The following is a 19,752-nucleotide window of genomic DNA, read 5'->3' as shown; positions in this document are numbered from 1 at the left end:
ATGGGTCCCAATCTTCTATTGTGATAGAGAAACCCTTAGGTGATGTAGGAGCGAGGCCATAAACCATTCACTATGCTACCCATCAGTTAGATTCATGTTGGCTTCATGGATCATACATGTCACTCTTTGTTCCAAATCCAAAGGTGTCTCCCCAAGCTTCATCATGATCTCCTTGAATCCCACAATGGATTGCGCTTGAGACTTAGGTCTATCAAATTCCCTAGTCAACATAGTCTGAATATCTTCCAATTCAGACATCGCGTTATCCGTAATGTACTTAATGTACCATGTTATTGTACAGTTCTAAAAAGCACTAACGAACATTTCTTTCTTACCCTGAGCTTCCAATACAACCTTCACAACAAACCAAAACTAGTCTAGATCTTCATTTCCTACGCCCTTGAATACAAGTAGCTTTATGAAGTTCACCATGTTCAACTTTGGTGGAGGTGGAGATGGTGTGGGCGATGGGGTAAGTGGTGGAGGTGAGGATGGAGGTGGTGTGGATGGATGGGATGAGGATGGATGCGATGTAGGTATTTGTGGGAACCCTTGTCTTATCAACTGAATAGCACTCAGCAGAGAAGCCTACGTTACTCCTTCGTCGTCACTCAAAGGAGGCTCAATCAATGGGCTATACTTAGGACCTTTTCTTCCTCCATCCTTGAAAGACCTTCCACTTTGCATAGCTCCAAACATCAAGGTAACTGCATGACCCACTTTTCACATAAGAGAATCTTAATCCAATTATTTAGTGATTTCAAATACTTACCTCACAACCCCTTGAAGAAGTAGTGGTCTGCTTCATCGTAGCTGACCAAAGTATCAACCGCGAACTATGTCACAAACCCTCCTATGATATGGTTGAGCCAATGATCAATAGCACGCGTGATCTTATCTTTAGAGGCTTCCAATCTTCGCACTAACTCTGGGGTCCATACAATCGGATTGTCAAGCCTCCACCTTCCCTGGCCATCTGCCAACTTCATGATCCACTCGTATAATTCAACTGGGAAAGAACAGAAGAAGATTTCATGAATTTCTGTGTACAGATATCTATCCAACCATTTTTGCTTTGTCCATCATGGATTCTTGTTTTCATGCACCGTGAATTCGTGGATCTTTCTATCCAACCAATCTTCAATCTCCTTCTTAGTTGGATTCCAATGATGCGACATCACACATCTCGTTATGCAGATCCCAGTCCCGACAATGGAACCATTTGTTGGCTTGATGGGCCCTGACCTAGGTTCAGCGTTATTCAGCCAAGCAAATCCCTACACTACTGGCCCTTTTGGCATCAATCTGTGGAGTGCGAACTAAAGTGTCACTCGGAGTAGTATGGGGGGATGCAGGAACCAAGTTTTCAAACCCAGATATGGTTGTGATGTTGGTTTTATACCTTAACCCTGCCTTTTTCCAGATCAATAGGCCTTTAGGGCTTATCGATGTACTTCTCTATTAGTCTTTCGGAGCCTCCACGCAGGTATCCGATCGTCCTTCACGTAACCCTAACAAGCAATCTCAGCACTTACGCACCTTTGTAACTACTTTGTTGTATAGTTCTTCGAATTATCTTAAGTGTTCATGAATTCTATCATGCAATTTAGATTATCTTTGTGTAAACATATATCTCTACTTGCATTCATATAACAGAGGAAAACATATAGATTCACGCATCAATTTAGCAATAAAACATAAACCCAGTGCTTAATATAACATAATCACATGCAATTTGTAGAAGTAAAATACACATTGATTTCAGAATACTCTTCTTTATTGATGATCCAGATGTTGAGTACAGACTCTGACTACCCTGCGCACACAGTTGTAGGGGTTTGCATACTCAACTGCGGACTTCTACCCTAGGCCTCTATGCACTCAACTGCAAAGCCTTCTTCCTACGCTAAGTCTCTCACTCTTAGCTCCTTTACAGACTCATCAATGACTCACCTTAACTGAACTGACTCCTCTATACTCCTCTAAGACCTCTTTTTTATGCAAACCCCTGGTCCGCGAACTAAGGGCGAATCTCATCAAGATGACACAACCTATCTAGACTAAGGGCAGAAACCCTTTTTGACTCTTGATATCTTTGCACTCCGTGACCACAAAATGCAGAGACTTTAAATTTCTTTATATAAAATTTGGGCCTTCTGCCACAAAAATTAGGTTTTGAACCCCAAAATTGACCCTAGGGGACCCGTTCCTAACACATAATAATCAAAGATAAAAACATGCATCAGTACTTAGATCCAATCAATCCTTGAATAGTCATTTTAGATTTCATGATCCTGATCCATCATTTTATTCATCGATGCATAATTATTTCAGATCAATGTGACAATAATGGCCCCTACAATGTAAATATACTTTAGATTGAATTATTCATCAAAAAATCTTTCACTTCCACACTTAGCCCTTTGATATTCACTTCTTTATATAGTTTAGCCCTCCCTCATCCAATACCACGGGTCAAAACCACATTAGTGAAGGTGGTAATCTTTGACAAGATCAATATTCATTGTCATGCTCATTACTATAGGCCAATACCATGGTAAGGACCCTTGGTATTTAGAATACCATGGTACAAAAACCATACACTACTTTTCTTCAGTGAACTTGCATGCATACATGACTTGGCTAAACAGAACCTGTGTATAGTTATTAAACATCCAACTTTATCATTTCTCTTAATTGAATCTTCTAAAACGTCACGCATTATGTCAAATGTGTGTTCATTCTGCTATTCTGTTGCATTCATTCTGTCACCTATGAACCGACCTCTGAATTTTGTTACAAGTGAGTTTCCATCAATGACAACTCATGCATCATAATGCCAAGAATCTCTCCCTTTGAACTTGATGGCAACCACTTTGGTGTTTGGTCACCACAACCTATAAATATTATCAAGCTAAGCATAAAGCTTTTCAAATAATTAAGATATTCTCCAAACACCAAGCTACTCTCCCCCTTTGACATCAAGGGCAAAGGGCTGACCAATGTTAAATGAATACTTCCATATCTAAACTGTTGAATATGCATACTGGCCATGCTCCCCCTGAGCACATGCTGAAATCTCTTACGGATGTAAAATGAAGTATATGACTCTATGACTATGACCTTCCTATCACCAAGGACCCATACTTACATCAATCACCCGACCAAGTGGGATTACATATTTGACATGATCTCAAAAGTCCATACATGACTGAATATGACAATTATTACATCATAGGTATTTACATGACCTTTACATCAAATGATAGATATGAAATTAATAACTGAGACCAAAAGATCTTAAAAGTAGAAAACTTCAGCAATCAGAATGCCAACAATGCATTATATTCTGAAAGGGTAATGCTCCCCCTGAACCTATGCTACATGTTCATTTTCAACAACTCATTCATCAAAGCATCTTCATCAATAAGATAAATATCGATGAGAAAAACATAACTCAATACCATATCAACATATTGTACCCATCAACACCAGACCAAGATGTTGGGAACGGGATCCCCCAAGGACAGTTTTGGGGCTAAAAGCCCATGTTTTGGGTCAAATTTTGTAATAAGTTTGTAAAGTCTCTGCATTTTGTGGTCGCAAAGCGTGAAGGTGTCATGAGTCATAAAGGGTTGTTCACGCTTATTTTTGTAAAGTAAAGTCGGCTATAAAATATCTACCCATGCTCCGCAGACCATGGGATTGTATAAAAAGAGCTAAGTAATTAAGCTCTAAGTAGAGTTTTGGAGTCATATAGTCATAGCTTTGAAGTAAGAAGTCTAATTTTCTAGTCATAGCATAGGTAGAGGCTCTGCTTTTTGAGTGCGTAGAGGCCTAGGGTGGAAGTCTGAAGTTGAGTGCATGAACCCCTACAGCTATGTGCGCAGGGCAGATAGAGTCTGTAATCATATGAAGATATCAATAAAGAGAAGCACTCTACGAATTTTATGTCTTTGTTTCCTATTAATGCATCTTGACATGCTATGTATGAATTTCATTTATAGTGCTTATATGATGTGAGAATGTATGTAATTACGTTGGTTAGGTGAATGAAAGTAAGAACATCTGTTTATGCAGTGCTAACTATGATTGTTTAATAAGATAAGTAAGACACTTAAGCTAGTTTGGGAATCCACAAGATACGCTACCCTAGCAGTGCGAAAGTACCTGAATCAGAGTTTAGGGCTACATGAAGGTCAATCGTACCTTTTCACGGAGGTACTGAAGGGAAAAATAAATGGCTAGTCTGGCAAAGCCCTAGAACTAAGTGACTTGCGCAAAAGAAGTAATAAAAGGAATAAACCAACATCATGAACATATAAGTGTGCAAAAACTTGGTTCTAGCATCCCCCCATACTGCTTCGGGTAAGACATCGGTCCACGCTCCATGGGTTGGTGCCAAAAAGGGCTAGTAGTGTAGGGATTTGTTTGGCTAACTAACGTTAAACTTGGGTCAGGCCCCACCAAGCCAATAAATGGTTCCGTTGTCAGGACCAGAATTTGCATAAGAGATGTGTGATGTTGTATCACTAGAATCTGACTAAGAAAGAGATCAAAGATTGGTTATATTGGAAGATCCATGAATTCGTGGCACATGAGAATAGAAACCCACGACTAACAAAGGCACAGTGGCTGGAAAAGTACCTATATACAAAGATCCATGAGATATTTTAATGTTCCTTTCTAGTTGAGCTATACGAGTGGATCGCGAAGCTAGCAGATAGCCAAGGAAGGTGGAGACTTGATGGTCCTATTGTTTGGACCCCAGAGCTAGTACAGATATTGGAAGCATTTGAGGATACAATCGCTTGCCCTGTCGATCATTGGCTCAATCACGTCATAGGGGGATTTGTAACTAAATTCATGGTTGATACCTCAGTTAGCTATAACGAGGTGGAGCATTACTTTTTCAAAGGTCCGTGAGGTAAGTACTTGAAGTCTTTGTATACCTAGATTAAGATGTTATTGTGTGAAAAATGGGTTATGTAGCTACCTTTATGTTTGGAGCTATGTGAAGCAAAAAAAATTAAAAGAATGAAGGAAGAAAGGGTCCTGAATATAGTCCATTGATTTCACCTCCATTGGGTGATGAAGAGGGAGTAGCTCAGGCTTCTCTGCAAAGTGCTATTTAGTTAATAAGATAGGGATTCCCGCAACTGCCACCTCCACCCACACCACTTCTAACTTCACCAGCATCGCCTGTGACTTCACCCATACCACCTCCACCTCCACCACAGTTTAGTATGGCAAATTCAGTGAAGCTACCTTTGTTCAAAGGCTTGGGAAATGAGGATCCAGACTAGTTTTGGTTCTTTGTGAAAGATGTATGCGAAGCTCAAGGCGTTACACATGATCACATGAAAAAGGAAACACTGGTTAGTGCTATACAAGATCGAGCGCTAACCTGGTTCATCAATTACTCTAATGATAACCCAAATGTTGGAGTAGCAGAAATCTAGACCATGCTAAACAAAGAATTCAGTAGGACTAAATCTGAGGCATAGTTGATTGTGGGGTTCAAGGAAATTGCAATGCAACTAGGTGAGACACCTTGGGAACTAGATCAGAGATTGAAGTGTAAAATCTGTGAAGCTAACATGAACTTAAGAGATGGACAACACCGTGAATGGTTCATGGCTTCCTACCACACCTAAAGGTTGCACTGTCACAATAGAAGATAATGACTTAGGTAGAGGCCTTGGAGATTGCAATGAGATTGCATGAAACACCAATGCAAGATCCAAATCTGGGGGTTCAACAAATCTATACGCAGTTGAAAAATCTTTGCCTTGAGATGCAAAGTTTGAAGCATAACATAACAGTTCGACCAAAGGTGCGCGAAGAGGTGTGGTGCCTGAAATGTAAGGGTCAAGGGCATGATAAAGACCATTTCCCGGTATTTGCAAACTACATGGCAGGAGGAGGAGTGATGCCTTTAAGGCCGGAAGCTCAAGAAGGACCAAGCACGGGGCTTGCATTATGGTGTGCTATATTTTAGGTAGCCAGAAAACATGCCACAAATAACTATCATTTGCTGCAGAAGTTTGTACAGACACCAAAAAAACTATTCTACAACTTCTATAAGTCGATAGGGCATGATGAGTGCAACTACAGAATCTATGAACTGATGATGGATAGAACACCTACCTATTGGGTGCATGCAGAAACACGCCCACTGACCAGAGCACAGGGATGGCGCAGACAGGTTTTGAGGGGCACAGAGGCCGAGGTAGAGGAGGACCTGATAGAGGTCAAAGATAGCTGATCTCCTACAATTGCGGAGGACCAGGACACTATGCCCACTATTGCACTAATCCGACACTTCCGTCGTGAAAATATTGCACTCTGTTTGATCATGAAACAAAGGACTGTCCTACGCTAATAGTAAGGATACGTGACAAAGGGGCGCTGCCACCTCAGCCGACTCAGAACCTATAGATGATGAGGTTTGAGCTACGTGAAGAAGATCTGAATGTGAATATAGTGCTTTGAAGTGGAGTCACAATAGGAGATGACAAGGGGAAACAACCCAAAGAAAGCACATGGGTTCGCAAAGCTCTGGTGAAGGAGGCTGAGTTCAATTTGGAGTGTGCACATGAAACATCCATGGAAGCAAAGAATGGCTTCGCTAAGGCCTCCACCTCAGGAAGAAAGGATAAGCCTAATCAGGAGATGGACCCTTCTATGCTTACAACCTTCCTGGAGACCTGCATGAAGTTACTACGTGATAGCAAGGTTGTGAAGGGGTTATAGGAGCTCATAAATAGATGTGTCAGAAACACTCTGGGTGAACCATGCATAGTACGAAAGATTGGTAAGCATAAAACAAGGATGGGATAGGAGATGAGATTGACCGCGTAGATAGGAGTGTATGAAATGGATTAGGTTATTTTGACCAGGGGTCAAATGCGAACATCCTACTGAAGAAGACTTGGGAACAGATGGGAAGACCCGCACTGCAGTGGTCTCTAATTCAACTAAGGATGACGAATCAGCAAAAATCATCCCCATGGGGCAGCTACAGGGGGTGAATGTAGATATTGGAGGCATGAGCACACTAGCTAAATTTGAAGTAATAGAAATTGTGTATGACAACAACCCCTACCTTGCACTACTTGGCATTGATTGGGATACAGATATGAACGAGGTAATCAACCTAAACAAGAAAAATATGATATTTGAGAAGAAACCGCACCACATAATAGTACCCATAGAACCTGCTGAAGGATCGTGCTATATTGAACCAGTCTACGATTATGAGAGCAATAATGATATGGAATGTATCTATAAGATAACAATGCGATACCAAGATTGGGTGAATCCAACGACAGATGGATGAATTACATGGGATCGCGAGAGTTCCTGCACCTTGGACTCTGATGAAGAATTAGAGCGTTGGAAGAATCGGTTACATGAAGTAACCACACTGAGTTGTAAGATGATGATCTAGTCAATGCGCTATGTGTCATCAGAGGTAAGAAATTTGCCCACTTATGATGGCCTGAATGATGTAGATATATTTTTGGATTCATTTGAGAGGGAGCTACTAGAGAAGAAGTGCTTCTAGGTGTTGGACTAGGCACTTTGTGCTATGCCCGCAAGATGGTGGGATACGCACGAGGGTAGCTTTGATGATTGGTGTGAATGTAGAAGGATGATGAGAACACTCTTTGGGAAGTTGTGGGTAGGAATGACAGACAAGTATGATGGGTAGGATGATCCGTGTGCACACTTGGCCAAATGGGCTCAGGCTTATGGAGAGAAGCCCCAACCTTAATGGGTGCACTTGTTCCGTCACACCCTGGATGTCATCCCGATGAACTGGTATGTGGAAACATAGCTCCACCATGGTACAAGTGAATGGGATATTATGCATGAAGGATTCATAATGACATTCAGTTTTGAAGATGGGTTTGACTGTATTGATGAGGCATTACAAGAGGTGAAAGCAACAATCTTTAGGATACCGCAAGATCCCTTAGACTTGATTCAACTTGATTGGACTACTCAGCTGAGTCACGCGCTAGAATGCTATAACGTAACTGTTGAAGAAGAAGATGAGGATTTTCAAAAGGTTAACATCCCCAAAATGGAAGGTCACTGTGAGGTTGAAGGACCACAGATTGAGAATCTCGATATAAGTGCGCCACTGGAAACAAAACAGGTAAACATTGGTACGGAGGTAGAGCCCAAATTCATGAAGATTGGAGTTTACTGGAACTCTGCGAATACTAGTATTTATTCCCTACCAATTTTACGGATCTCAAAGGGATAATCGGGGACCTGGGTGTTATGAAGATCACATTGAAGCCTGACATGAAACTGGTAAAGCAAAGACCTTACCATTTCTATCCAAAGTATAAGGAGAAGGTCCACTTAAGGCTAGACAAGATGCTCGCAGCAGGTAGCATTAACCAGTGGAAGAATTTGATTGGGTAAGCCCAATGGTGGTAGAGGAAAAGAAGTAGAAGGATGAAATAAGGCTATTCATGGATCTCAAGAAGTTGAATGACGCTTATGTACATGATCCTTTCCTGACTTTGTTCACTGATGAAGTGTTGGACAATGTAGGTGGCCAGGAAGCATATTCCTTCACTAATGGATTCTCTAGATACCATCATATCAAAGTCACGCAAGAGGACAGGAGCAAGACAACCTTCACGATTGAGTGGGGGTGTTTTCAGTACACTATAATGCCGTTCAGATTGAAGAATGCGCCTACAATTGTTTCACGCGTAGTCATTGCTGCATTCAAGGAATTTATTCATAAGTTCCTGGAAGTGTATTTTGATGACTGGATTGTGTTCGGGCTAGTGAAATTCCATGTCGCAAGTTTACTCGTGATGCTAGATACTTATCGAAGATACCAGATCACGCTTAATCTGAAGAAGTGCCTTTTTGTGTTCCTTTTGGGACCCTACTGGGTCATGTGGTTTGTAGACAGACACTGATGGTAGATCCTGTTAGCTCCACTACAGTTTGCAATATTTGATGGATAAAGTCAGGTCAAGCAGTGCTGGTTTGGGTTGCAAAGGGTTTGCAATAGTTTTATTTCATCCTTCCCTTTTATTTTCCCTTTTCTCCTTATAACTCCCCACACCTCCATTTCCTCCTTCCTCTTAATCTTCTTCATTCTCCTTTAAATCCCACTTAAGCCATTTTTCTGGCTCCCGGGCATTTTTTATTTTAACACTCTAAAACCCTGTATAACCCCTTTTCCCTTTGGTCCCAAGCATAAAGGCTAAAACTACGAATCCATGGATTATACAGCTGTGTGCATATAATAAAAATCATAACCCATTGGGCCCTCACCTGTTACATCATCCAACAAATATGTGCGTTAATCCTGGGTTGTACGATCCTCCATCTCATGATCCAATGAAGTACGTAGCCCCCGCCCCGCAAACCTGCAAGAATGATAACCCACGAGGAAGAGGTTTCCAGCCAGACCCTAAAACCATGTGCCATAATTTAACTGCATTACGCCCTATGGTATGAAAACCACCATAGACCTTGAAGCAGTGTGGGGAAACCGCTTATCGCCCTTGTTGTACGACCCCCCGCTCATTAACCTGTGCTCATCTCTGCCGCTGGATAGCCGTCCGATCTGCCCGACTGTAATCCGATGGCCCTCATTCGTCTGATCCCGTTGACCTCCGATAGCCCCTCTGATTCAATCTCTGCTGCTTGTTTGTTTAATCCAACGACCCACATTTGATCCCCGCTTGCTCCTAATAGCTGTTGCGAAATGATTCCCACCATTGATCCACGATATCCAATGGTGGATCTACCTCCATGCTGCTTGCGTCCACTGCTTCTGCCATGCTTCCAAGGGATGAAGGATAACAGTGTTCAGCTTCCTACCAGCACGCTACGCATTGAATCCCTAGCAACCATATTTAAAGAGCAGCACAGCCAAGGACGAGAAGGACAACCTTGAGCAGATAAACACGTAATTTACTTGTTCAAGAAGGACATCAAAGTACCAAGAAGGTCGATTTTGTTCATTTAAACACTCAGCTTGCAGCAGAAATCCATATCTAATTGTAAATGTGGTTGGTGGTCAGTTATGACCCCTCCACACTTAGGGCAGCAGAGCAATTTTGTGAACAAACTCCATATGTAATGAGGTTGATGAATTTTATTCTGATGTAGACTTCAACTTCTAGAGACTGTAACTACTGTGTAACCTGCAGCTTCTAGTCTTCATTTTCAGCTAATACAAGCTTCTTTTGCTGTTAATTGCTCACTTTCCACTTCTTCTTCTTTGTTCTAGGCTATGCCTATCATGCATTTATTCATGTGCTGTTGAAGTTTAGCATTAGAGGGGCTATCATCCAACCTCTATGTTAGAATTTAGTTGTATCATTGTATTTGTATGCAGGTTTCTGTTGTTTTAATGCCAGAGAGCTGTCATCCTTTCTGTGCATTAAAAAATATATTTACAAACCTTTAAACTGGTTGCAATTGGCCATCACAGGGTCCTATGCATTTGCTAGTGTGATCAGTATTCTCCATCATCACATTTTCTTTAAAACTATGAGTAATTGGTGGTCTAAAGCCTTGTAGGCTGGGGTGTTCACCCATGTCTGGGGTTAAGCATAGTAGAAGTAGTTATCTGGCTTGAATGTGCAACATTTCTTTCATTCATCCACCATTTTCTAACATTTGTTGAGTTTCTAATGTTCCCGAGCATCTCTGATATACAAACTAGGAGAGTTTCTTGGGGTGATAACATTAATTGGTGCCGTTTTCGGGGAAAGGAGAATTGAAGCCCAGATTCCTTGGGAGAACGACACAACTTCAAGCTTTGATGATAGACAAGGTTTGAACATAGTTTCTGGTTGTAATCATCTATCTGGCGACTCCATTGGAGGAAGACCATCCTTTGGCAACTCCACATTGAAGTTCTGGCTCAGTTTGTGAGACATACTCGAAGAAATCCTTAGAAATCACCAGTTGAACCAGTACCTGACCCTGAGAGGAATGTTAAATCGAGGAAACCATCACAGAAAGGGGCATCAGGATCAGGTAAGCCTAAGAAATCTTATTCATCTCTGAAAGATAAAGTTATTGCTGAAGATTTACAGTTTGAAGATTTAGAGCACAACACTGTTAATAAGGAAATTCCTTCAGAGATTAATTTAGCCCCTTGTGCAGTTAGTTCCCCTTTGAATCTCAGTCCAAAGAAAGGTTCCCATTCAGTCCAAAACATCCCTTTGTCTCTACCATCCATCACATTACTCCCTACCATTCAATCTGCTAGTATTCTTCCAAATACTCCAGTCATGGCAGGCCAGCAAGCACTTACGAAGGTAGAAAGAATTGTTGCTGCTAGATATGGACCTCTGATATTGCCTGTTCCTTTAAATCCTATGCCTGTGGGAGAATATCATAAATATATGCCTAAGTTCACTGGAACAGAGGGAGTAACAGTAGAAGAACACCTTGAAGCTTTTTACAGTTATGCTGATAATTTAGATATAAGTGAAAATGATGTGTGGATGAGAGTTTTTGTCCAGAGCCTTGATGGAGAGGCCAAGAAGTGGTTCAGAGAATTACCCCAGAGATCTATAACAGATATTGAAGCATTAGATGATGCATTTTTGAAGCACTGGGGAGATAAAAAAGACCTGCTGTATTACCATACTGAGTTTGGTAACCTGAAGAGGGAAAATGGTGAATCTTTGCCTGATTTTAATAAAAGATTTAATCGAATGTATAGTAAGATACCAGCTGAGGTAAAACCTACCCCCACCTCTGCCAAACTCACTTATGCCAATGCTTTTGACTCTGATTTCTACTTGTTATTGAGAGAAAGAAGATGTGCCACTCTGGCAGACATGCAGGATGCAGCCCTAGAAGTAGAGTCTAATATCATGGCTGCAGAAAAGCTCAAAAGTCAAGCTGACAGGAGGAGACAGAGAAATCAGGCTTCTACTTCTTCTGCATCATCTTCAGAGCCTAAATTAGAAAAAATGACTAAGATGATAGAGTCATTGGCTACTGAAATTTCTAAGCTGAAATTTGAACAGAATTCAGGGAAAATAAGGCAGCAGAACACATTTGCTCCAAGAAACCCCAATCCATTCAGAAGAGAAAATGAGCAGTTACAAATAATGCAGAGGGGTGAAGATTCAAAAGAATATCAGAAAGTTAAAGCTCCTTTCCAAAATGTAGTCATGGAGGAGGAACAATTTGAAGAAGATGAGGATGAAATTCACTACATGGATGATAAAGGCAGCGCTGCATTTTTTACTTTGGCTGCTTATGAAGAGTCTTTGTTGTAGGAAAAAGATAGTTAAGAATAGGATAGAGAAGTTATCCTACAAGCTGAACAACAACAAAGATATAACCTGAGGTCGAATGCAAAGAATTTCAAAGAAAATTCTGCCCAAAGAGTTGTTGTCCAAAGAGAGTCATAGAATAGCAGGCAGAGAAGACCATCAACTAATCCATTCATCCTCAAAGCTCCAATTCAAGAGGTAAAAGGTTCTAATAAGTTATCTTCTTCTTTCAGCTTTGAGTCAGAAGTCTAGAAATTGAAAATATCTGTGCCTCTGGTAGAGCTGGTGAAGAGTGAAGTATTTAGAAAGCATATCCTTGAAGCCCTTGAGCTAGAAACCACACAAACCTCCACTGACTCTGTCAATTTGCAAGATGACAAGCCTGCCATTGTGCTCAGCCCTATGATTGAACCTGTTGATAATAATTCTCCATCTTTTTATGTCTCATTGACCATTCATGACAAAATCCTCCACAATTTCCTGCTAGACACAGGGGCCAGCCACAATTTAATGCCTAAAGCTGTCATGGAAGAGTTAGGCCTTGATATCACTAGACCCTATCATGATTTATTTTCTTTTGATTCAAGGAAGGTGAAATGTCTTGGATTAATTAAAGACCTGGCCATTACCTTAACTCAACTTCCCATGAAGAGTATGATGATGGATATTGTGGTAGCAGATGTCCCTCCTAAGTTTGGCATGTTGTTGTCCAGAGGGTGGATTAAGAGACTAAGTGGGACATTACAGAATGATCTATCTTATGCCACTGTCCCAATTTTTTTGGAGAAAGCAGGAGATTGTACAGAGAAGCACAGTTGGCATACATCATTAGTGATGAGAAGAATCCTACAAATCATCCCATTTATGCAGTGGACACTGATTTTGGAGCATGTATTCTCCAAATAGAAGAAACTCAGAAGGCCTCAATGCAGATCAGGAAACCAACAGTTCAGGTCAAGCAAGAGCAAGGAAGTCAGGTTTGGGAGATGTTCTTTGATGGAGCATGTTCCAGGGAGACTGCAGGAGCAGGGGTGGTGCTAGTATCTCCACAACAAGAAATCATTCAACTCTCTTTTAAGCTGGTTTTCCAAGTCACAAACAATATAGCAGAATACAAGGCTCTGCTATTGGGCCTTAATGCAGCAAAAGACAAAGGAATCAAGAATTTGAAGGTGCTTGGAGATGCTAATCTGATTATTCAGCAGGTAAATAAAACATTTCTAGAAAAGCACCCAAGGCTGAAGGCATACAGAGCTGAGGTATGGAAAATCAGAGATTCTTTAGATTATTTCTATATTTCATACATTCCTAAAGCCCAAAATCAGATTTCTAATTCCCTTGCTGTGTCTGCTAGTCTATTATACCTCCTTTGCCTCCCAGACTAGTTTATGAAGTCAAAATGAAATACAGACCATCCTTGCCTGATAATTTCCACCATTGGAATGTTTTGATGATGATGATGAGTTAAATAGGTTTCTGCAAGTCATTAATGAGTTTTCCGAAATGAAAATTAACCAAAAAAATGAAGCCTTATTAGAAAACCCCTAATCCCAGCTTAGAAATAAAATTGGTAAAAACAGCATTGTCCAGCTTCCTAGTAATCATATTCCTAAGGGCCTAATTCCTCTTGAAAGACTGTTTGACCAGAATGATGTGCCTTACAAGGCTACCCAAAAAGAAGACCAATCTGCAGTCTGTAAGCATGATATAGGAAGTCCAAGTCAGCCTAGGTATGTGAATTTGTCCACTCATTTGTCTGTTGATCAAAGTGCTGAATACTGCAATTTAATGAGGCAATTTGCTGATGTGTTTGCCTGGGAGTATAGTGACCTAAAAACGTATGATGAGAACATAATTCAGCATAAAATCCCTCTAGAGAAAGATACCATTCCTTTCAAACAGAAGCTGAGACCAATAAATCCTATGCTTCTTCCTCTGATTGAAAAAGAAATTAAGAAAATGTTGGCTGCCAAGATCATAGTCCCTCTGAGATATTCAAAATGGGTGGCCAATTTGGTGGTGGTGAGGAAGAAGAGTGGAGAAATCAGACTGTGTGTTGACTTCAGAAATTTAAACAAATTCTTAAAGAAAGATAATTATCCCTTACCAAAGATGGAGCATTTGCTGCAAAAGGTCTCAGGAGCCAAAGTAATGTCTCTCTTGGATGGTTTTTCAGGCTTTAATCAGATTGTTGTGCACCCAGATGATCATGAAAAGATTGCATTCACCACTCCTTGGGGCACTTTTATGTATGCCAAAATGCCTTATGGGTAGATGAATGTTGGAGCCACCTTTCAGAGAGCTATGGATATAGCATTTGTGGGAAAGAAGGAAAAATTTGTCCTTATCTACCTTGATGACATAACAGTTTACTCCAACAGCCATCAAAATCATTTACAGCATTTGAAAAAGGTGTTTCTGAAGTGCAAGAGGTTTGGAATTTTAGTGAATCCCGAAAAATTTCAATTTGCTTTAAATGAAGGAAAGTTGTTAGGACATATTGTGTCTACTGTAGGTGTTCAGATTGATCCAGAAAGAGTCAAACTAATACAGACTTTGTTTGTCCCTAGATCAAAGAAGGATATTCAATCCTTTCTTGGCAAAATTAATTTTGTCAGGAGGTTTATACCAAATTTTGCAGAACTAGTGAAGCATATTACCTCCATGTTGAGAAAAAGGTCAGAGGTAAGATGGACTGATGCAGCAAGAAAATCATTTGATTCCATCAAAAAATCTATTATGGAGGCTCCCACTTTAATATGTCCTGATTACAGCAAGGAGTTTCATATATTTTCGTTTGCCTCTGAAGATACTATTGCAGCAGTTTTATTGCAGGCATATGAGGAAGGTTCAGAACATTCAGTAGCATTTTTCAACAAGAATTTGAGGGATGTTGAACTGAGGTATGATATTATTGAAAAATAGGCATATGATCTTATTAAATCCTTGAAAGCTTTCAGAGTTTATATCTTGCATTCAAAGATAATTGCATATGTACCCTCTGCTGCAATAAAAGATGTCTTAACACAACCTAATGCTGATGGAAGAAGGGAAAAATGGATTGCAAAAATGATAGAATTTAATATAGAGCTAAAGCCCACCAAGCTGGTCAAAGGTCAGGGTCTTGCCAGATTGTTAGCTGAAGAAAATTGCAGATCTTTAGATATTGATTTCCTGTGCACAATTGCAAAAAACTATCAGACAGATAAAGAAGAGGAAGTAGCTAAACCAAAGGGTAAGCAGTTAGTGGCCGAGAGTCTAGCTTCTTGTAATTAGTATGTCGAAATAATTAATTTTTTGCTAAAACTAGAAATCCCTTTAGGATTTACTCAAAGTCAAGCTAGAAATTTAAAACTTAGAGCAGCTAAATATTGCATTAATAAAAATCTGCTCTACTGGAGGGATCCATCTGGAGTGCTTTTGAGATGTCTAGACAAATAATAGTCAGAAGAGGTTATGCAGCAATTTCATTCTAGCATGTGTGGAGGGCACCATTATTGGAAAACTACAGCCCATAAAATTCTCGGATCTGGGTACTATTGGCCCACTTTATTTTCTGATGTATTTTCTTTTGTTAAAACTTGTGACAGGTGCCAGATATTTGAAGGAAAACAGCAGTTGAAATCCTTGCCTTTAAAACCAATACATGCAAGAGGACCCTTTCAGTAGTGGGGCTTGGATTTTATTGGAGAAATCAATCCACATTCCAGTGGCCAACATAGATGGATATTAGTAGCCACTGACTATTTTACCAAGTGGATTGAGGCAGTCCCTACCAGGAAGGCTGATCATAATGTGGTCATGAAGTTTTTGACAGAGAATATCTTCAGCATATTCAATTGTCCACATAAATTAATAATAGATAATGCAGTAGCCTTCAGGGCAAAAGAATTGGTGGAAATGTGTGATTCTATGGGTATTAAACTTGTTCATTCCACCCCATACTATCCTCAAGGGAATGGTCTGGCAGAATCCTCTAATAAAAGTCTGATCAGGATAATTAAAAAACTGTTAGAGGACAATAAAAAGAATTGGGATTCAAAGCTCAAGTATGCACTGTGGGCTAACAGAGTGACCAATAAGAAATCCAAAGGCAATTCTCCTTTCAAGCTGGTATATCGCACTGAGGCTATATTTCCGATTCAACTAACTCTCCCTGTGGAAAAATTCCTTCAAGAAGAGCAGGATGAGAAAGAAGACATGGCAAAGAGGATCACTGATTTAGCAGAAATACATTAGATTAGAGAACAGCTGGTTGAAAAGGCCATAGCACATCAGAAAAAGGTCAAGGAAGCCTTTGACAAAAAGGAAAAAACAGATAATTTTCAAATTGGTGACTTGGTTTTGAAATGGGATGCACTAAAGGAAAAGAAAGGCAATCATGGGAAATTTGATGCTTTTTGGACAGGGCCTTTCATTATTTCACATATTCAAGGGAACAACACCTTCATACTGAAAAGTATGGGAGGAGAGGCAGTTTTTGATGGCCCAGTTAATGGGTGGTTTTTGAAAGTTTATGTGATTTAAGGTCTTTGGCCTTAAAATTTGTAAACATTGTGTTTTTATCAGTTTTAGTATAGGTGCAGTAGACTCCATACCCAATGGAACACTAGGAATTTTGGTTAATTTTCTCTAAACTGGAAAGGCATTGATTTGCAGGTTCTTGAGACTTCACAGGGAGGATCTCATCCCCAAAAGGAGCCAGTGTTAGCTCTACTACAGTTTGCAATATTTGATGGATAAAGTCAAGTCAGGCAGTGTTGGTTTGGGTTGCAAAGGGTTTGCAGCAGTTTTATTTCATCCTTCCCTTTTATTTTCCCTTTTCTCCTTATAACTCCCCACACCTCCATTTCCTCCTTCCTCTTAATCTTCTTCATTCTCCTTTAAACCCCACTTAAGCCCTTTTTTCGACTCCCGGGCATTTTTTATTTTAACACTATAAAACCCTGTATAACCCCTTTTCCCTTTGGTCTTGGGTGCAAAGGCTAAAACTATGAATCCATGGATTATATAGGCGCACACATATAATAAAAATCATAACCCTTTGGACCCTCACCTGTCATATCATCCAACAAATATGCACGTTAATCCTGGGCCATCCGATCCTCCACCTCATGATCCGATGACGTACGCAGCCCCCACCCCACGAACCTGCAAGAATGATAACCCGCGGGGAAGCGGTTTCCTGCCAGACCCTACAACCATGTGTCATAATTTAACTTCATCACACCCCGTGGTACGAAAACCACCACAGCCCCCGAAGCGATGTGGGGAAACCGCTTACCGCCCTTCTTGTAAGACCCCCCGCTCATTAACCTGTACTCATCTCCGCCGCCCGATAGCCATCAGATCTGCCCGACTGTGATCCGACGGCCCTCATTCGTCTGATCCCATTGACCTCTGATAGCCCCTCTGATTCAATCTCTGTCGCCCATTTGTTTAATCCAACGGCCCACATTTGATCCTCGCTTGCTCCTGATAGCTGTTACGAAATGCTTCTCGCCATTGATCCACGATATCCAACGGTGGATTTTCCTCCATGCCGCCTGCGTCCACTACTTCTGCCATGCTTCCAAGGGATGAAGGATAACAATGTTTAGCTTCCTACCAGCATGTTGCACATTGAATCCCCAGCAACCATATTTAAAGAGAAGCACGGCCAAGGATGAGAAGGACAGCCTTGAGCAGATAAACATGGCATTTTCCTGTTCAAGAAGGACATCAAAGTACCAGAAAGGCCGATTTTGTTCATTTAAACACTCATCTTACAGTAGAAACCCATATCTAATTGTAAATGTAGTTGGTGGTCAGTTATGACCCCTCCACGCTTAGGGTAGCAGAGAAATTTTGTGAACAAACTCCATATATACCCACAAACAAGATGTAATGAGGTTGATGAATGTTATTCTGATGTAGACTTCAACTTCTGGAGACTATAACTACTATGTAACCTGCAGCTTCTGGTCTTCATTTTTAGCTAATACAAGCTTCTTTTGCTGTTAATTGCTCACTTTCCACTTCTTCTTCTTTGTTCCAGGCTGTGCCTATCATGCATTTATTCATGTGCTATTGAAGTTTAGCATTAGAGGGGCTGTCATCCCACCTCTGTGTTAAAATTTAGCTATATCATTGAATTTGTATGCAGGTTTATGGTGTTTTAATGCCAAAGAGCTATCATCCTGTCTGTGCATTAAGAAATAGATTTACAGACCTTTAAACTGGTTGCAGCTGGCCATCACAAGGTCCTATGCATCTGCTGGTGTGATCAGTATTCTCCATCATCACATTTTCTTTAAAACTATGAGTAATTGGTGGTCTAAAGTCTTGTAGTCTGGGGTGTTCACCCATGTCTGGGGTTAAGCATAGTAAAAGTGGTTATCTGGCTTCAATGTGCAGCATTTCTTTCATTCATCCACCATTTTCCAACATTTTTTGAGTTTGTAATGTTCCCGAGCATCTCTGATATACAACCTAGGAGAGTTTCTTGGGGTGATAATAGATCTCGAAAATATTGTGGTGATACTAAACTTGGAAGCATCAAGGATTGTGAAAAAGCTACGCGCTACCCTAGGACATACAAGATATTACATAAAGTTTATCAAGGGATATTCCCAGATCACTGCGCCTATGGAGAATTTGTTGAAGAAGGATGTCACATTCTATTGGAACGAGGACAATAAGAAAATCTTAGATGTATTGAAAGAAAAGATGGTCACCGCGCTAATTCTAGTCTTCCTAGATTAGAAGAAGGGCTTTCACGTACATGTCAACGCGTCATGTATAGCACTGGGAAAAGTACTGACATAAGCTGGCGGAGGTGACTTGGACCATCCTATAGAGTTCGCAAGTAGAAGGTTATCCAAGGTGGAGAAGAACTATTCCACTACAGAGAATGAAGGGTTAGCAATGGTATATGCACTCCAGAATTTTAGACACTACTTGTTGGGTGGCCATTTTTAGATGTATATAGATCATTCTATGCTGAAATACCTGGTTAATAAGCCTTTATTGGGGAGGAGAATCTACAGATGGTTGTTATTGTTTTAGGAGTATGATTTTGAAGTTACTGTGAAGTCTGGATGACTAAACGCGGGACCAGACCATTTGTTGTGCATCAAAATAGGGGAAGAGCCCACTAATTTGGAGGAGGGATTGCCTAACACATAGCTATTTGCAGTGCATATCGCAGATGGTCATTTTGAGGATATCATACACTTCCTAATGACATGAACTACCCCAAAGAGATACACCATCCAACAGAAGGAGTTAGTGGTATTCGTGGAAAATTTTTCTATCATTTTTGGGCATCTATACAAAATGGGGTCTGATGAGATATTGCGATGATATGTACTGGAGTATGAAAGGAGTAGTATCCTTGCAAACACTCATGGGGGCATCGCGGGAGGACATTATGCAGGGAGAGCGACCGCGCAGAAGACTCTACGCGTAGGGTTGTCGTGGC

The sequence above is a fragment of the Pinus tabuliformis genome, chromosome 5_2, assembly GCF_031772625.1.
Source record: "Pinus tabuliformis cultivar Carrire ecotype Pingquan chromosome 5_2, CPIR1, whole genome shotgun sequence".
In the NCBI taxonomy this organism is placed as follows: Eukaryota; Viridiplantae; Streptophyta; class Pinopsida; order Pinales; family Pinaceae; genus Pinus; species Pinus tabuliformis.
The sequence above is the reverse complement of the archived record's forward strand: the minus strand, read 5'-3'. Positions refer to the sequence as shown.